The 20,174-nt window shown below is 46.7% G+C and overlaps 1 protein-coding gene across 1 annotated transcript in view; it reads right to left on the bottom strand.

Annotated features, from left to right (window-relative positions):
* PRICKLE2 (prickle planar cell polarity protein 2) overlaps nucleotides 1-10,394 on the bottom strand; it is a 49,675-nt gene extending 39,281 nt beyond the window's left edge. Inside the window, exon 1 of the mRNA XM_026052687.1 lies at nucleotides 10,331-10,394. The gene's annotated coding sequence lies outside the window, so the exon portion shown is untranslated. The remainder of the gene's footprint in view (nucleotides 1-10,330) is intronic.
* Nucleotides 10,395-20,174: the final 9,780 nt, after the last annotated feature.

Genomic DNA, 20,174 nt, shown 5'->3' with positions numbered 1-20,174 from the left:
GGCTGTGCAGCATAAGGGCACCATATGATCCCGCAAGTGTCGTGAAGATCCTGTTCTGGCTGTGGGCTCCGTGCGAGGAAGCAGCTCCGAGCTCTCCAGGAGAGACCTGATGTCCTTCACCAGGCTTGATTTAAGGCGGCTGGCTATGCCACAGGAGCTCTCAATGCACCGTAGCTGACAGGACCAAAGGTGTTTCAAGCCTGGATACGTGGATGGGAAGGTGCTTACCCGTGACATCCTCTAGGCCACTTACCACATGGATATGCGAGGACCGGGGTTTGTAAATGCAGTGTGCAGTTTAGGAAAAAGATTTAATTTTTGCAAAGCACGACCAACTCACACCCTGCAGCCCCAAGACACTCTTGCGACCCAGTGCAGGCACCTGCAGGCGTGAAAGCACAAAATGTCACAAAATCTCACCGGATGGTGCTGAGCGCCTGTGAAAGTGCAGGCGGAGCCGCTGTCTTTGTGGGTACCTACAGTGCCCACCCTGCTGTGCTGCTGTCAGCCAGCAGCATCCCACAGCTGCAAATACAAGTTGCCTCTGCTCCAGAAACCACCAAAGCATCCCTGGAACCCACCAACGTGCAAATCCCTGCTCCGTGGGCATCAACCCACGCCCTGGCCCCACAGATCCCCCAGCTTGCCTGCAAGGAAACACATCAGGAAAGGACTATTGGATGCTGAACCCATCCTCAACCCACCGTGTTACCAGCCGCTCAAAGGAGCCATCTCCAGCCTCACGCACTGCTGTGACACAGTGCAGCGAGTCGCAGTCTGAATTTCAATCAACCATAGTATCTCCCTCTTTTTTTTTTTTTTAATCACCTTAATGCAAGAAGCTTTGGAGAGCTTAACAACGAGAAGGCTTTTTCATGGCCTCCAGCTTTAACTCCGCACAGCTCTGATTTTCACTTTTGTATGTTGAGATCAAATGTACAGCAGTATGCAAACAGCAATCGGGATGCTTATGTTTTGTTTTGCTTTCCTCTCTTTGCTAGCCTGATAGGATTCTTCATCAGAGTACTTTTTAACAGCCCCCTTTAACAATGTCTACAAAAGTCTCATTAAAGCTCTGCATTGATATTTAAGCTAAATAAACTCAGCGCAGCATTTTTAATCAAATATTTTTCTTGGGGCCCTTCCACAAACAATAAAGCGTTCGCTGAAAATATGCAGTGAAGAAAATTCATAAATCTTCAGCTTATCTTGAGGTATGTTTTCCAACAATCTAAGCCTTTGATCAGCAACACAAGCTAATTTTCCATTTACATAAAATACAAAATGTATTTACAGGATAACCAACTAACCCTGAAAGTGTGCATTAACATGCACTTTGGCAACAGCTCAAGATTCCCTCATTGTAACCGTTTCTGCTACCTGATGTTGTCGGGGTCATTATCATGTTAGGTGATTATTTTTTTTTTTCCCTTTTGCTTCAGACTGGTCTAATGGGATGTTTTGGGTCACTGCTTGCACCCTGGGAATTTCCTGCGCGTGCTCATCCACCTCCTCCTGAATCCATGCAGCAAGGGGCAGCCAGGATATGACTTTCTCTACCGAAACTTGAAGCACCCCCTGAACCAGACAACAGCACTGACCCCAGAAAGAAAATCAAGGCGCTGCATTCTGCTCCATCCTGGAGAGACACATGGACGAGCGGCACCAGGACACAAGGCACCATGACTCACCTCGTGGCTTCACCTGGTCCCACCTGCGTCACCATCCCCAGCCCAGAGGGGAATCTCCAGCTTCTCCAGAGCTGCACACAAGGGACACCAGCACAGTTTTTCCCTATTTAAACCCAACTGGTTAGATCTTCCCTGAGCTGTTATCTGGACTCCGTTCCTCTCTGCCCTTATGCCATCTGAGCATTAAGAAAAACTTGGGCAATCATGCCCTGAGCCAAGCATTTCAGTCAGGTCCCTGAAGCTAAAGAGCATAAATATTAGCCCATTTTCTTCCAAATTCGTCAGTGGTTGCCCAGGCACATGTTTTCTCCTGCTGACAAAAGAAAAATATAGGTGCTTACTCTTTACTACCTACAGAGAAAAGACCTATTTCCAGCCTTGTTTTTGAGCTGCGTTAAATGAAGTTATACGCTAATGCTTGGATAATTCTGCTTCTGGCCTGATGCTCCCACGTTATTCTGCATCCATCGGTCATGATTCTGAACAAGTTCTCCTGATGCCTTCCAGCCTTTTCAGTTTGCAAGTGTATTTGCAAATGTAGGAGCTAGCTGCATGCACAGAGGTGCCTGCCCTCTGCCAGGCACTCAACCCATTTAACCCGCAACGGGAACAGACGTGCCAAAAATCGGAGAGATTTGCCATGGGGAATCAGGACTTACGGAAAATTTCATTTCCCCTTTGGAAGCAGGAGCTGGAGAAGAAGTTTTTATTTTATACTTGCTCTCAAGTGGTCAGCTCCTATAACCATGGGGACTGACAGGCATCATTTCCCATAGACACATCCCAAAGTCCATCCATAATAAGACTTGCACAGTTCATCTAGGTTTGCCCTTAAAAAAAAAAAAAAAAGAAAAAAAAAGAGAAGTGGGGGAGGTAACATTATCAAAAACTAAATTTAAGACTAGGTGCTTTCACCAAATAAGCTCTTTTCGAATCACATCCTTGTGCCCTGCATGGGGTGTCCAGAGCAGGTCGAGGCATTTTAGGAAACCATGAGTTCCCCAGTCTTGCCTTCTCCATGGTTAATGCCGGACAGAGCTCAGATATTGCCATGACAGCCCAGTATGGTGCATAAATAACAATAGGTGTTTGCTGTTATTCTCCTTGTTTTAATTAGTAATAACAATTTGTTAGCGTAGCTTGACATTTGTTCATACTTAGGAATAAATTGCTTCCTTGAATGATACGCTGAGATTACAATGGGCTTTCTGTGTTTGTACTGGTTTTAGTAGCTCATAACGAGCCATGAAATTCATTACTCTTGCCACAAGCACCCATGAGATATGCCAACCCCGGTGTGATTTATACAGAGCTCAACTCATGGAAATTAAAAGGCTTTAATGTTGCCTGCAAGAACTTAAAGATCTGAAATTTTATACAGCTTAGCCGCTAAAAATCTCAGGCACAAGCTATTTCATTGTTTTATCTGCCTAAGGAGTCTGAATACTAAAGCCAGGGTAAAAATAATTCACTAAATATTAATTAAGTGTATAATTTGAACAGCCTTCCTGGTGATAAGCTTCCTGGCCTGCAAGTTACTTCATTCTCTCCTTTCTTTTATGGCTTGGCTGCTATACAGAGGAAGATATTTTAAAGTAAAACTTCTCTAGTAGAATACTAATTGAGGAAAACAATCTGCTTGGGAGGAATCACCGGGAAGCAGCCGGGAAGCATCCCATGGCACAGCGGATCGGACACACAGGAAGCGCAGTGGAGATCACAGAGCTGCTCACCCGCTTCTATCTTACCACCATCTACATGGAAAGCTGGTTAAACTGGGCACGGGGCAAGCGGGACTCGAAGGGACGGACTGAGATAACCCCGTATTGGGTTAGAGACAACTGGGAAAGTGGCTCCCTCCTGGATGGTAAGAGCATCCCTGACACAGCTAAGGGAGCTGCAGTACCAAGCACCCAAAGGGTTCATTGAGCCCCATCGCGGGTGTCTTGCAGAAGGCAAAAGCACCATTCAACACTGCTGCTCTGATCGACCATTAAGCACCCTGGAAACCACAGGACATTTCTTCATTTCCCCCCCCCCCCCTTCCACTCTGTGCTGCACGCAGCATTATCTTCAAAGGGCGAAGCAAGCGTGTTTGCTAAACGTTAGCAGACTAAACACATCAGCCTTTTAGAAGCAATTATTGCTGCTAGAGATTTAGGGAACCCCATTGTTTGGTCATCCAGAAAGCATTTTGCCAACTGCTTGGGAGCGGATTGCTCTTCAAAGCGATAGCTGTGTGACAATGAATAAATCCAATCCCCCAAATAAATAAAAAACAGGTGGGCACCCAAAGCGGCAGTGCTCTCTTCCTCTTGCATATTTAACTATCAGTCTCTTTGCAACAAAAAGAGCTGCAATTTAGAGGCTGGGAGACTCTATGGTTCCTGTACGTGCCACCTGGACACATGGAGCAGCACAGCAGGACCAACAACACACTTCTCCTTGGCCTTCAGTTCAGGTTGAACAGCTCAACTCTAATAATTTCTTCCATGCGAAAACCATTACAATTTCCTCACATGAGCTGATGGGAGGGCAGTCAGGGGTCCCGTTGCACAAGATGCTTCAAACGCATATCTCCAAAAAGACAGGCCCCATCTCAAAGAAGAGCAACCATGGATGGACAAAACAGACAGATGGAGGGAGGAGAAAGAGCTGCTCACAACACCAGCGAGACTATTATAATTAGTGTAATAAGCAGCAATCACAGCTCAACAGCTGCCTTCCCTTCATTGAGCGTCTGCTACACTCAGCAGCACATACCCATGGCCAAGAAGGATTTTGCCACTTGCTGTAGGCTGAATATCTCTACTCTGAAAAAGTTTTATGATTTTTCTAAAGTTCTCCTTTTGCATAAGATGCAGAGCCCCAGGGGAAAGCAGCTTTCCTGGCCTTGGCGCATTGGCCCGAGGAAGCAATACTTTGCACAGAAGAGCCATGAAAACTGAGTTGATTTTTAGTATTGACTGTGATTTGGTATGTGGCTTTGAATAAAAACACCTCACCTCTACATTGAGGCAAACTACTCATACTTTTTGAAATCCGCAAAGTCTCAAAGATGAACAGCTCTGCAGAAAACGGTCAAAAGTGACAAAAACATCACCTACAGAGAGCACGTGTCCATTATCCTTCTTGATGGACCTGTACTGATCATTTTCTGAAGTGTCTGGCTGTGCTACGGGCTGAAGTTAAATAAAATTCCTTGGAAATACACTGAGGCACTTGTCCCTGTCCACACCAGCCTTGCTGACAGTTGGCAGTGAGAAAATAGCACTAAAATAGTCTCCACAACTCATGAAAAGCTAAAGTAGCGTAAAAGAGAACCCTTATACATCGGGGAACACTTTACAGGACTGGGAGGCAGACACAGGGACATTCTTGCATAGCAATGGTTAAATGGCTTGGAAAGCATATTTAAAACAGCCGAGAAGTTATGGGGTAGAAGTTCATCCAAAGTCAATGGGGGATTTAGCCGAGAACTTAATTCATTCCTTCCCGTTCTTGCAGCGCCAGTGCTGCCGGGCAGGAAAGGCTTTTCATGCAGACTCAAGCCTTGGCCGCCTCCTCGTAACTGCAGCGCCCAACAGTCTTGGTCAAGGCTTGTTTCAAACCATGACGCAGTTTGTTTGAACACCCTTCTTGTGTCGGGACTAGGCTCCCTGCAGTCACTCATCAGGAAGGCCACGCTAAGCCCAGCACTGCTCCCTGCCGCTGGTGTCAGCTGAGGATGGCAGACGTGGCAGGAGATGTTGAGCTCCTTGCTCCAGGCTGCGTCTGCCTGGAGGGCACCAGTGCACCCAGGCTCTCCAGGACCTGCTCTTACGTTACAGCATGAGTCAGAGGATTATTAAGGATCTTTTCCAGCCATAAAACTTCTGAATTCACCCCCGAACCACTGCTGTACTGGTGAGACAGAAGCAGGCTTTAGCCTCACATGGTCTCCTCTATCCACAGCTCTTTTCTATAACTCTGCAGAACATCATCCAAACAGAGATGGCCTTGCTACAAACCACAGCTATGCCGATGCCTGCAGCATGGCAAAACAACAGATAAATCCAAAGACTTCCTTAAGCCATGGAGACCTTTGCCAACAAGACTGAGTATCGACCAGGCTGGCAGAGCCCCCGTGCTCGGCCCTTGGGCACCAATGCTTCCCAAGAGACCCACCACAGGGAAGGAGCACAACGGGACACGCAAGCCAAGAGCCATGCACCCCATGGCACTTCTCTGTACCTGCTCCATGCTGCTCCTGAAAATAGCAAACCTCAGATGTGCTTTCTGCTTGGCTTCAGGTCCCTGTCACGTGCTACAGAACCCAAGGGAGCATCCTCCAAGTTTTGCAGAGCTGAGGGCTAAGCTCTCCAAAACCCCTCCTGGCACCTTGTAGCACTTGCTAAATCTGTTCTCGCATCCGAGGAGTCCATTGCAATAAAAGGTTACCCATGTTATACAGGCTGCTCCACCACCGTTCCCCCAACAACATTTAGGAAGCTTTATGGATGGTGAATGCAGTGAACACGGAGGTTGCAATGAGGCTTTGCTGACAGACTTTGGATCCTGAAAGCCAAATTAAGTAGCAGTTTTGACACAGGTGACTGTGACCATGGCTGAATTCTGATTTTTCTCCAGTTCTGGGGTTCCTAGGGAGCACCACTGACTCTTGCTGCCTTTTTGCTAGAGAGATGGTCACTGGAAGGACTCCGATGCTCAGATCCCAGTGGGTATTTTGGTAGTAGTTAAGCGTTCAGCTCCCAATGATTTTTAGTGGGTATTGGACACTTAAACAGCATCTATCATGGGGATGTTTGGAGGTTGGACATCTGAGGTCTACACTCGTTAAGGAAGGGACTAATCCCTTCGAGCGTGGGTCCCTGCTGCTTAAAAAAAATGAGAGCACCGAGAAAACAAATAAGCCTGAAAAGCAGAAGATGTTTACATCAAGGAAATACAACCCCTATGTTAAACAAGTTCCAGACCACACTGAGGAGGAGAGCTGAGGAGTAATTACAAACAGGCGGTGAACTGCTGGCACCAGAATATCAACAAACATCACGTCCAAGGGTTAAAAAACATGGCATTTCAAGCCAGAACATAGATTTCTTTAATTTCTTTGCGCAAAGAAACACACTGGTACTTCCACGACAAACACGGTCCAAACATCAGCTTTGTTTACTACATATAAGTACTTTACAGTGCTAGAGTAATTCAATATGTTACCTACTGCACTTCCTTAACGAAGCAAGCACTAATACCGTTTTATCACCTGCTCTAATCTTGATGCTATCACTTCACGCGCCCGGATAATTCGCTCCATAACGTGGTACCTACAGCGTGTGCTGGACACAAGGCCCCGAGCAGCAGCTGATTTCCAGCAGCCTTGAGAACTCAATCTCTGCTAATCCGATCCCTTTAAAGCAACTCGGAGTCGAGCAAGCTAAGAAGGAGACACATGAAGTCACTTAGGCTTATCTCTCTAATTGCCTGCCTGTGAATCAGGATGTTTGGTGTCAGCCACCTGCACTCACATAGAAATGGAGATGAATTAATGTCAGTCAGAAAAAAATCAGACCTAAAATATTTATCATGAGCGTTTTCAGAACTGTAAGTGAAACTACTGAAATACTGCCTACTATTGCAAATCCAAATCCCATTCTCCTTGCACGGCACACATCAGGATAACAAAGCAAGCGTTCATGGCTTCCCTTTGCTGCAGCTCCTTCCAGGTCTCTTGCTATGTAACAGATTTGAATTCTCTGGACAGTTTTCCTGCATTGCCCAGTGCCCACACAGTGAAAATGTTAATGAATACAGTCCCATAAATATTTAATGCACATTTTCCTAGGAGCTTTGCTGTGATTAAATACCCACCTCCCTGCCAAGGCCAGCCTTTCTTTCATTTTTATCTTTGCACAAAATATCAAGAGCCGGGACTACACACGTACAATCAAACTGCGGGAAACATCACTGCATAAAACAACACCCAAAAGGCAAAAATCCAAACACACTGAATCTAAAGAGAAAGCCAGCCATAATTACTTCATCGCAGCAACCTCCCAGGACTTATAGAAAAAGGCAGAGGGGACAGGCCAACAATAAGCTTTCTTGCTGATTGCAGTTATTTCTCTGACTTTTTTTTTTTTGTCATTGGTCTCTGTCCACTTGCATCTGGAGGTCCTGGACGTGATGGGGACTTATGGCATGTAGTGTTCAGACTGGGATGGTGCCCAAGTACAGCTGTTGGGGCAGCAGAGACCTTCATCCAAAACAGTCTGGACTGAGCTATATACAGCATCTCCACGGCATCTCCTGCCCGTGTTGTCCCTTGGGCATCAGACACTGCCCCACTCTCAGCCCCACAAACACATGGAGCTGTGCTTGGAAGGACCGCTCCTATGCGCTTGCCTGCAGCATCCCGAAGACCTGAGTGCACGTTTTCTTTTATGTTTTTGTCTTTAAGGCTTGCTGTCACCTGCAGAGCCCGTCTCCTAGAAAAAACAATGCCCACCTTCCTGCATCGCTTCCGAAAACGCTGGCATCTTATCCATGCTGCATGTGGATTTGTAGGTCACCATCCATGAGCTGGGACCTCCTGCCTACCTAAGCTCCCAAGCAGCAGGGCCCTGTCCGAAGGGTTCACAGCTGAGCACCCCCTTACTTGGGGACCCCCTCTCGCTCCCTTCACTGGTACCACCGGCACCTCCTGGGGATCCTTACATCAGTCGATGGTGCTAACAAATTGCTCCCACTTTGCACGGCTCTCCAGGAGCTTCCCCAAAATCCCAGGCCACTAGCTCCAGGAAAGGCTGCTCATTTGGACTTGTAGACGCTTTCAGGGTGCCAGCTGCCTTGAGGAGAGGAAAAGATGTTCTAAAAGGTGTAGGGGGAAGAAAGGAGCCTTTTTCCCATTATTTTTTTCCTTCCCTGGGTGAACAAACTCACTGAAGGCATAAGCTGATCAAGTAGCTCATTAAGGGAATACCCGATAACTTAATCAAGGTCGTTAGAGAAACCAGCGTGTTGCTGCCATTATTTCAGCAGCGGCAGAACAAAAACAGGCTCGTGCAGCCAGAGCCTTCAAAGCCTCCGGGAGGCCGGAGCAGCCCGAGGCAGCGCGGCCCGGCACGGCTCCGCGCAACACTGCCTGCTTGTGCTGCACCGAGGGCTACACCCCGTCTGGGGCTGATTCAGGAAAACGCTCCAGTCTCCCGGCAATTTCCTGCAGACAGGACGTTTAATCATCTCCCAGCCTCTGCCGCAAAAATGCAAAGTAAATGATTCACACTTTTCAGCGGAATCTGCCTCAAAAACAAGCGCCGTCTTCTGCTCGGCGATGCAGCCCCCGTTTCCTGCTAACAGATGAAAAGTCAAGCGTGTTGGGCCATAAGCATCTCTCTTTTGGCATTTTTTTGACCAGCTCCTCCTGGGACAGGGGTTTTTGCACAGCTACATAACGGCTTTACAGGCTGATCCCTTTTTGTTGTTATTCCCCCCAAGAGCCACGTCCTCCTATGATGCCTGGGATTAAGAACAAGTAAATTTTTGCTGCTGGAGCTCACTTGCACCTTCAAGCCAGAAGTGCTGCCTTCCCAAATTCTGGCTGCCAATTCCTTTAGGAAGGGCTCCAGCCATCCCAACCCAGCGGATGCTGATTTCCCCCTGCTACATGGATAAAAACATCTGCTTGGAGGCCGAAGGAACACAAAGGCACACAAACAATCTGCCCTGCCCAAACAAATGCAAAGAGGGGACCATGCTAAACACACCTAAGAGCAGCAAACAGCTGAAGTAACTTTATCCCGGCCAAGCCAAGTTTGCATTCCGCTCCAAGAAGCCTTTTTTCCAGCCGAACACGTCATTTGTCACTAGCGAGCCAAGCTGTAAAATGCAGCTTCCTATTTGCTTAATTCCAAAAGTACTCAAAAGCAGTTGAATTCAGCAAATTTGATTAAGTGCTTAAAAGTCTCCATTTCACTTAAAAGCAACATTTGTTTCTCCTTAAAGAAACAGGAGTTTTTTTCTCCAGAATTTACAATTGAAAGAAATCTAACATCCTAAAGTTTAAAATAGCTCTTCATCCTATAAACACAGCTGTCAAAGGTTCAAAATTTGCATTTTGCCATTCCACACAAATCCTTGGAACAGCTGAGCAGGCAAGCAGTACATTTTGAAACCGAGAGCTAAAGATAAGCTGCAGACTCCCACAACTTTGCACTTCACATGCTCGCACAGAGTTAAAAAGAAAAAAGCCCGAGCAGCAAAGGAGCTGGCAAGAGAAGCGCCACAAAAGCCATTCGTGTTGAGTAAAAAAATTTTACGGTGCCTGCAAGGTTCAAATATTAACAGGGCAATACTGAAGTCCAAGATGCCATCGTGGCGCGACAGCAGCAAACCCAGGCTCTGGATTTGCAGTGCTGGTTTGCAATGACAAGCAGTGATGGTTAAAGAGCAAAAACCTCCGTGAGCAGCTCAGCTACCGTGCGAGCTGCCCGGTAGTGGAAAAGCAGGGTTTGCACAATCAGGGTTTCCAAAAGCAGGCAGAAATGCAAGCGGAAAAGCAAATTACTCCCCAATGCAAATATTTGCACAGCATTAAAGCAGCTTAGGCTTTTGCCTCCTGTAAATTAAGCGCTGTTACTTACCAAGGCTAAATAGGCATTTATTCACACGTGGAAAAACAAGCACCCGACAGTGCGTAAGGCGAGAGAGGGGAGAGGATGAGAGGGGCAGGGCGCATCCTGCGGCGGCCGGACGAGCCCTCGGTCATCTGGGAAGCTGCAGCTCCCCAGCCGCTTTCCCGGCGTCGGAGTGACGCCCACCGGAGCTGGAGCTTATTGGAGAGAAAGCGCCAGCCCTAATCCAATCCTGGCCCTTTACCCAAATTTAGCTCTCGGCGGAGCCGGCGTCCCTTATGGTTTTGAGTAACGAGACGAAAGCCAAGTTACCTTGCCAGTCTATAAACCGCGTAGAGAGAAGCGATAAAGAGTCCACGCTCAATTTGCTTCACTTCTTTTCTCCCCAAAGGGTTTCTTCTTGGCTTCGACGGGACCCCAATGTTATAAGCACCTCCAGCAATCCGGCCTCTCGACATCTATCTCCCCATCAGAAGTCGGCAGGGTAAAATATTGCATTGCCCATAAAAGCGATCGCCGTGACGATGCCTTGCTGCACTGTGGCCACATCTGGGGCACAACTGCGTCTCGTAAGGAGCAGGTTTATAGCAGTGGTTAGTGCACAGCCCTGAAAGCCGCACCAAATTTCACAATGTTAACTACTGAATCACAAAGCGCTGCTGGCAACTAACAGCCCAAAAAGCACACACATATGGTTTTCCTTTTTTTTTTTTTTGGCATTCTGGGGTAGACATGAACTGCGCAGACACGTCTCTCTTTTTGCTGCACACCAGTCTCGATGCTTGGCTACAGTGTGAGCTTTGGACATGGCAGCAAAGTTGGGGGCTCTCTGCCAACAAGGGGTGGCCAAGGAGGAAAGTTGTTTGCACCACTTTGAGTTTCTGTGCTCAGCCTGGAGCAGCTACCTGAGAGCCTCATTAAACGGTATATAGAGACCCTGGCCCACACAGCATAGAACACACCGGAGAGGAAATTGGAGTCTAATTTGCATGGAGAACGATCACTTATTGCAACCAATTAGTGTCAAGCTGTGACTGACAGACTACCCAAAATAGGTTTTCCCTGCCCTCCCTCGTACCTTAAGTCTGGGCTTTTCTTATTTCCCCTGGATTACTAAGTAGGCAAGTGGTACCTTAGATGCCGGATGGAAAACGGAGACTTTTTGGGTACCCACACACCAAGCCCAAGCTGCAGCCACCCACCTGCAGCCAGGCACACCTCTCACCTGCACCACAGGTACAGAGAGGGGTCTGTTCAATCCTTCAGTCACCAAGTTAAGCTCTCAACAAGAAAATCACCAAATAAAAGCAGCATTTCCCCTTTCCCAAACATACACATTTTATCTGGCCTTTCCATCCCTGTTAATTGGTCTGCAATCACTTGGGAGACCTGGAGGAAACATTTGTGCCCACATAGCAACAGTCCTTGCGAAGTCCTTGTGCCTTGAGGGGAAAAAAAAAAAAAAAAGAAAAAACACACAATGCAATTTTCTGATGCTGACCCACTTTGATGGCTTCTGCTGAGGGAATGCAATTGCACCATCCCATAGCATTGCAGCCCCAGCCACCCTGCTCCAAGTCTTTGATGGACATACTGCAATCTTTCTCATATATATATATATATATAAATAAAAAAATATATATATAACATATATATTTAATTCATATGTACACCTACATAAGCACACATATATTTATATATGCATATAGCAAAAAAAATCATCCTCTGCTCTGTCAATGAAGTTATCATCAGTGCTGTCCACTGACTTTTAAACCCATGAATCAATGCCGAGTCTTGTGACATCGAGACTGAGAAAAACCACATCCCTGAGATAACAAGACCTTACACACAAGATTTGAGTGCTGAATAATCTTCTATTTTATCCCAATTAGCAATGTATAAATTGTTTGCTCACATGGCAGAAAACCCTGGCCCTCCCCCATATTGGATTAGTCTGCAAATTGGTAAATACACTTCAAAATATCTTAAACTACACATGGGGAACTGATCAGATGCCATTTATTTTCCATTTAGTGTTAAAGATGAAATGACTCATTCTGCCATTATCATTCTCCTCTTCCCAGGAACATGCTCCTTATTAACAGGACTAATTACCGTCCTTCGCTCCGAATGGCAATCTCTACAAGCACTTTGAATGCCTGAATTATGTCAGCATTTATATGTAACTGGCTGCATTATTTTTAATAAACTTGTTCTAAAGACAATCTCTTTGAGCACTCTTTGACTGCTCTTCTGCGAGCTCTTATGTATGCACACCCTGGCACGCAGGCACTGTGGTTTTTGATATTTAAGACCAGCTAATCAAATCTTCCTTCTACAAACACCAACAAAAAGCATATTTATGGACTTTATGGGTCTTCTGGACTGATAAGATAAGGCTTTTTATTTTTTTAATCTCTACAGGCTACATGCATACATGGCATTTTAAAGGAAACTTCTCCTGAGATTAACTGGAAATGCTCTGTGAAGCATCTCATAGCTGTTCAGCAATAGCAGGAGATGGGGAGAACCTCAGGTGGTGGAAAGCACCAGCAGGGATCCTTTGATTTCAGTTCGTTCCAAGCCCATGGCAATAAACTGATTTACACCACGGGAGCAAGCGCAGCCCTTCAAGAGGGACAAAGCAGCATCCCAGCATCATCTCAGCCAGGTCTTCTTCTGGCCACAGCCACCCCGAAGCTCACAGCCATGGTGACCCTGCTCCCTTGCATTGCATTAAAAGCCAATGTAATTCCCACAGGGATGCAATGATAATGCGTGTTCATTAGGCTCATCCTCTTGCGTTCACAGTGGAGTTTATCTCCCTCACAGCCGCCCCTTGCTTTCCTGCAGGGCCTGACTCGCTGCCACATTACCTGCAGCTCAGAGGACAGCACGTGCTGCTTGGGCCTGAACCTGCCCTCCCGCACTGCTCCCTGCTCCAGCTCCTCAGGGCCTACGGCCTCCAGCGGCTGCAATTCCCATGAATTCCCACTCTGAGCAACAGGTCAACCTGCTGCGACCATCCCTGAGGGGAGACTGGTGCAGATAACGGTAGCAAGGCTGGCTACAGAAGACCTGTCAAAAGGCAGAAGGCCTGAGCTCCTTGCAAGCTGCCTCAAGCTATGCTCAGGACTTACGGTATCGGCTTTTGGGCTGGGATTTGCTCAGGTTGGTCTGGATGGATTGGGCCCAGGACCTCCCCAGCTCCCCCTTCCCTATCCTGTCTGCATCTTTCACTGCCTGCGTGGGAGGAAAAGAGGAAATCAACTGACCACCATCTTCCTAAGCCCTTAAATACACAGCAACAGGCATAGCAGCAAAATCCAGAAGGTCAGGCCAGAACCTGGGCAGCAAACACGAGGCAGCCTTGTGGTCCTCATGAGGCACTCCCAAGAAGGTAACATGTTATTAAGAATATGCAAACTAATCCTGACCCTAAAACACTACAACCAGCTGATTAAACTGGCCAAGACGTCCCCAAAGACCTTTGTCCTTTACTTTTTTTGCTTGTTTTTTTAATGACCTCTTGGGAAAAGAGCAGCTTCTGCAGCATGGAGCCGTGTGGCTCTTTCGAGCTGTGTCACGTGCACTTGTGTACGTGTAAAAATGTTCCCGGCTGCTCCCACACACCACAGAACCATCTGCACAACGGAGCCCATCTCCTCTGGCCTGGGCTCCTTTCTGGAAGGGCTGAGATGGAGCTGATCCGCTTGGCATGGCATTCCACCCGGCCTGGGGTGTCGGGAGCAGCTCAGGAGGCATCGCTGCAGGCACATGCGGACCTGGAGAGGAACACACATCTGTGCAGACAGGCAGACATACCAGACAGCTGCAGTGCCACAAGATCAAGCTTTTAATGCATCGAAGTATGAAAAATGGAAGCACTCCCTTCCTCGAGCACGGAGTGACACTTATTCTCCCTTCTCTACTGCTATGCCTGTGCCTGAACTCAGACAGACAAAACTGTTTCTTGAATCAAGGGCTGCTGGCAAGGAAATGCAGGAGATGCAATCCACAGCAATTACCGGGATTCCTTATCCATGGCTCCAAGCATCCATGGCTCCTACTTTGCAGAGCTTCCCACGTCCTGAAATCCCAACCTTCTGCGACACTCAGGGCTGCCCGGTGCAGAGCCAGGACTTTTCCTGAACATCACGCTCAGCACTTGGGTTTTCACCCCTGCCCATCCCAAAATTCTCCTCTCAAGCAGGCTGCAGCAAGGTCACTCTGCACACACAAGTGCAATGAGCTGCTCTCGGTTCACAGCCCCTGCAGCACCTCGCACCCTTTGGAAGCTGCACATGATGGCAACTGCAAATACTCCTCCTTTCTTTCCAAGCATCCCCAAATCTCCAGCTCACGGAAGCTCTCCAGTGACAAAACATGCAGTTCTCAACATTAAAACCCCCTAAAACAAAACCCCATATGGGCACTACCCACACAAGCCAGAAGCAGTGATCTTGGTGACATCCAACCCGTACAACAAAGCAGCCCATTTTACCAGGACAGGATTTTTATATAGCTAAAACAGAAACAAAAATTGGCTCACAAAGATGAACGATGCCTGTGATACTTTTTTTGCCACACTTGATTAAATATAGCGCACAATATAACAGACTCATTTCTCCTCCTTGAATGAAAAACTCAAGCTTAAAATTAAGCCCAGTCGTGTAAGGAAGATCTTATATGGATTTCAAAAGTCACTGCAAACTTTCGGAAACTCTGGCTTGCATGGTGCACACACTCAGCACAACGGCCTGAGTACCTCTGGTGCCAAGGATGAACGGAGGGAAAGCTAAAAGCCACGCAGTGTTTTTATCTCAGCGTAGCCTACCCCGCTGTGTGCAGCTCTGCTTTGCATTTCCCGATAAACCACTCTTTGCTTTTGATCATTTTTCGTATGCAACTGTGGAGGCGAGTGCAAGATAGCATCAAGAAAAGAAAATCGGAAGAAAAAACACAGTCAAACACAGCAACCTGAAACGTGCTCTCTCCAAAGGGTATTTGTAGATACCAGAATTACCATTTCTCTTGAAGACAACTGATCCTTTTCATGAAAATATAATAAGCCCTAGAGAAATTCTGGTTGATCTTTATTAAACGGACAGCCCTCAGGTATATTTCCAGTAAAATGACTGAAGCTTGGCTTTAGCATAATCCCAAAGATTATTTACATCTTCTGCGGTTTTTCAGCTGCTGCTGAATAATCAGGGCTGTTTGCAAAGCCATTGCCAGGGAACCAGGGAAACGTTTTCTTTTTTCCCTGCCTCCTTTCCGCTCACACTTACTTGTTTTCATACATTCATTGGAGGGATATAGGAGGGATAAAAAAGAATAAAAATAATACAAAAGAAAAAAAATAAAATAAAATAAAATAAAATAAAATAAAATAAAATAAAATAAAATAAAATAAAATAAAATAAAATAAAATAAAATAAAATATAAAAATAAATAAAAAATAAATAAAAAAATAAATACTCCTGCTGAACTGGTAAAAAAGAAACCTCTCAGCTACCGCTGTGAGGGGTCAGCTTTCCCACCGCCCCCAGCAGTGCCGTTTCTGGGGCACTTCCCTTATTTCTCCTCACAGAGCCATCTGATCGCGTGGGAGCCTGGCTTGTCCTTAAATGCAGTTTGTCTTCCTGCAAAAAGGTCTGAAAAGGGGTAAAACTGGGGCTTCCAGCATGCTGATGCTTTGGGGGAAAGGCCTGCGAATCATGGGGGTTCCTGGAATATCTGGAGCACTGGGATGCTCCAAAACTCGTCTTTCTTCGCTGCAGTCATTCAGGATGCTCCCTTCCTTGCTCGCCTTTGCCGGAGCTGCAGCCATCCACTACAAACAGCTACGGAAATAACTAACTGTTCTTAAACAGTGAGAGTTGCCATCGATGTGTTAATGAGGTCTCCGTGCTCCTTAATGTGCTTTCTAAAAATAAAATTACATTCAGGTATACAGCTCCCGCGATGCCCAGGGAACGGTCCCAATGCAAATTCTATGCGTGTCCCGCTTTGCCTTGTCCTTTCGGGCAAACCCTTCCCTGGCAGATGCTCCATGCGTGTTGGGAGGATGTTGGGGCCTGTCTGCTTCACAGGGGACAAACTGCAGCTCGTCTCGGCTTGGTGGAAAAACAGGACACTTGGCACGGACAGACCCTACGTGAGAGCCATGGCCACCTCTCCAGCACATTTGGGAATGCAAGAGGACAGGGAGCTGCTGGAGGTCAGCACCAAGTCCCCCAAGGCATGTGGGATGTGGGGCTTGCTGTCACCGGAGCACTGACAGACACTGCCCGGGTTGGCACTCATGTGGGGAGCAGCTCTGGGTTGGGTTACACAGCCAGCTGTGGTGCAGAAGACTCATTGGCAGTGATTAGAAGCATGGTGAGCATGCACGAGAGGGCTTCAAAGAACATCCAGAGCCTAGATGGACAAGTCTTCATTTGGTGGCCAACACGCAAAATTCACATGGGCCCCAGAGCATCTCTTAATAAAACAAAAACCTTAACAAACCAAACCACAATCCTTTTTTTTTTTCCTTCAGCTCCCTGTAACAGTGTGCAAGGAGAGCAAAGATCCATGCCCTGTTCTACCTTTTACCATGTGCAGCTCACCTATGTGCACACACAGACATCCCCCCCCACAGACATACACTGCTTTTTTCCTGCCTTTCACTAAAACTGCACACTAACATGGGCCCCTGTATGCTGAAATCCATAGGAAGCTTAACATTTACTTGGCTTTTGTGTAAACACTTACGTGAATTACACAAGTTTCAGCCAAGAGGCTGGGAACCCCGCCGTGCAGAGCCGTATAATTCATTACAATTAAAAGCACGGAGAGAGGCAATCAGGCTTGCACGGCAGCGGGCTGCTATGGATTTGCTCTTCCAAATGGCATCCAATTTGTCTTCCCAGCAATGCCACTTCTCCCTGAGAAGCCTCCTTGCTTTGCAGCGCCTTTGGTGCTGCCACCAGCTCTGCTCCCAGAGCTACCTGGCTTGCAACCCTGCTTAGAAACTACAAACACAGCCAAAAAGGAGGTTTTTCTTCAAAGCACAATCACAAAAGTGGGGGGGATGGCACCCCACGGCAGGTAAATTATGGAAATATCAAGAGATGGGTGAATCCCAACTCCTGCACCCACAGAACAAGCATCACCCCAAACCACATGGCAACCTATATTGCTCAAATCTCTGCTCTTCTTATTCTGTATTCATAATATGCTAAGCTATTAAACGTGCTGCGGAAAGTGCTGCGGCTTACAGTGCTGCAGACAAGTGGTGTTACCGTTTGGTATTTCTGCTTTTGTTATTACAGTGAATCTTCCTACATCTCTGAAAATAATCCAATTATTGCTTACTGCTGCTAAGGTCACCATTGCTTTGAACAGAGATTTGGGTAATGCTCTGATTACTCTTAAGCAAATATTGGTGGGACTGGGGCAGAAATTTCAGCGAGATTGAAAATCCATTTTAGTGCAAACCACAGATGGAGAAATATTCACACTCTAGAGAATAAAAATAGGGGGAAAAAGTATTATTTCTCAGCCTATTACAAAAATATTAGTTTAAGTGAAATCAATGGCACAGATTATTCAGGTATTAAAACAATATATAATTTCTGCCATCATATAATGTTAAAAATACGGCAATCATCAAATCTGCAATAAATGCTCCCATACAGACTCCAAAATACACTGAACTACTTAAATGCAATATATGGAAACCTGCAGAAGGTTTGTATCACTCGTGGGAATAGAACAATTCACAGAGAAAGGTGGGTATCAAAGATCAATCCATAATGAGGCAAAGGAAGTTAACATCCTTTACAGCAGCCCGGGAGAGATTTTTCCTGCCTTGAACTAACTAGATAACCACAGAATCACATAAAATACGTATGACGCCATGAAAAGGTGTCCATTATACTCCTTTTGGTGCAATTAATCACAAGTTCTTTAACGTCAGACCATCTTTAAGTAATGACAAAAAAAAAAAAAGAAAAGAGAAAAAAACGATCCTTTTTTCCCCTTAAAAAGAAATTAATCACACTGTCACTGAAAGATGATTTTTCTGACATCGCTTTCCTCATACCGGCCAGCTGATATTAAAAACAGAACATGGCTGGATGTTGTTGCGCTTTGGCTGGAGTTGTGGCAGGATGCTTCGTGTTAACCCACGCGTGTCCCTGTGCTATGCCTGATGTCCCCATCATCTCAAGATGTTCCGTTTGCAGGCTGCCTCCAGGAGCTTCCCTGCCCTGGCAGGCACAGTCGAGGGCTGGAGGGCTGGAAAGTCACAAGAGGGCAATGATGACCCCAATCCCCCTTTCTGCCTTCTCCTGCTTGCTCCAGTGCTGAACGGGACACGGGAACACAGCTCAGATGCCGAAATGCTGAGTGAAAGCACAAATCCACCAGCACCCAAACCCCTCCACCTTGCCACCCACTGCAGGACACCTGCTTTCCATTCCCACCCCATTTCTGCTGCATTTCTCCCACTTGCCTTTCTAATGCTTTCCCTTTTTGCCTGCAGTTCCTTGTGCGGCACGTCCACCCGCGCGCTTTTAATTGCTCCTGTAATTGCCTTGATTAGGCGGCTCGCAGGGACCTCTGACTTTTCACTCGAGAGGTAGCCAAGAGTCACGTCACAAGCTAATAGTGCAAATTTATGTTGCCAGGTTTGATTTCTCCTTGCATAAATCTGGGGCTTGGTTTCTGCTTACCCCTTCCCTGCTCATCTACAAAACCAAAGCGCCATGGGCACAAATGCTTTAGTTTCACTGCACTCACATCCTGCCTGACTCCATAAGACAGAAATAAGTTGCCAACTACCCCTTTCTTGCTCGAGTAATCCATACATTTACACATTTTTGCAGCACAAGACCTTGGGGAGTAGCAGCCTGAAACACCATTCCAACCAAATATTCACCAAACAACCAACCATTTCTACTTAATAAATAAACCATTTGTTCAGAAGGTTGAATATGTTCTTTCAAAACCACAGCTAGCGTATTTACGCCTTACAAAGAGCCCTGGCTATTTTAAGCACATTAGTTTGTTAGTTTAAAAGCGAGGAAATATGGAAGGAAGAAATAAAGACTCACTTTTTGTGCTCCCTGCTAGCAGTATTAAAACCTGGCACATAGGAGAGCATGTGGGAAATGCTGTTTAAAGCCTCCAGGGTGCTGCAGAATAACCTCCCAGGTTAGAAACGCATTTAGATAATTGCAATCAAAACGTACCTGCGACCAGGCAGCACCATGTGCTGTGGCCAGCCCAGCTTGCCAAAGCGCCTGGTTTTCCACAGCCAGAGCCAGGAATCTGCTCTGCTCCCTGTGCCAAAAACCAAGCCGCTGCACAGCCATTTCTAGGGGGTTTTTGCACCTCGGAGGGGACAGCACGGCACAGCTCTGACCCACACAGCAAGCGGGACCTGAACTTATCCTGGCAAAGCCTGGCCTTGGCAGCAGCGGGATTTTCATGGATGGGAAGAAATAATAACAAAAGAACAGCTAGCAGACCCCTTTCTAAAGAGCATTTCACAGATTCTGGACGAGTATCAAAACTCAAATTGTCTTTATTATTGCTGGACCTCTGGTAACATGTGATTTTTGCACCTCACCATCAGAATTACATCCTGCCATTCCTGTTGGAGAAAAGCCCTCGCAAAGAGGCCTTGAAATGCAGGACTTTGGGAAGGCCTGCAGTCCAAAAAGGACAAGAAAAGGCAAAGATTGGTGTAACCTCCCCTGCATTTCCCCAAATCCTTTAACAGGCAGATGCAACAAGCCACTCCGCCTGCTGAGGGTGCCCTGGGACCCACGGAGCTGCTCGCAGATGCGATTCCAAACCA

The sequence above is a fragment of the Nothoprocta perdicaria genome, unplaced genomic scaffold, assembly GCF_003342845.1.
Source record: "Nothoprocta perdicaria isolate Ctin4 unplaced genomic scaffold, notPer1 scaffold_9, whole genome shotgun sequence".
NCBI classification, from domain to species: Eukaryota; Metazoa; Chordata; class Aves; order Tinamiformes; family Tinamidae; genus Nothoprocta; species Nothoprocta perdicaria.
Note: the sequence above shows the minus strand (reverse complement) of the source record. Positions and strands in the feature narration are given on the sequence as shown.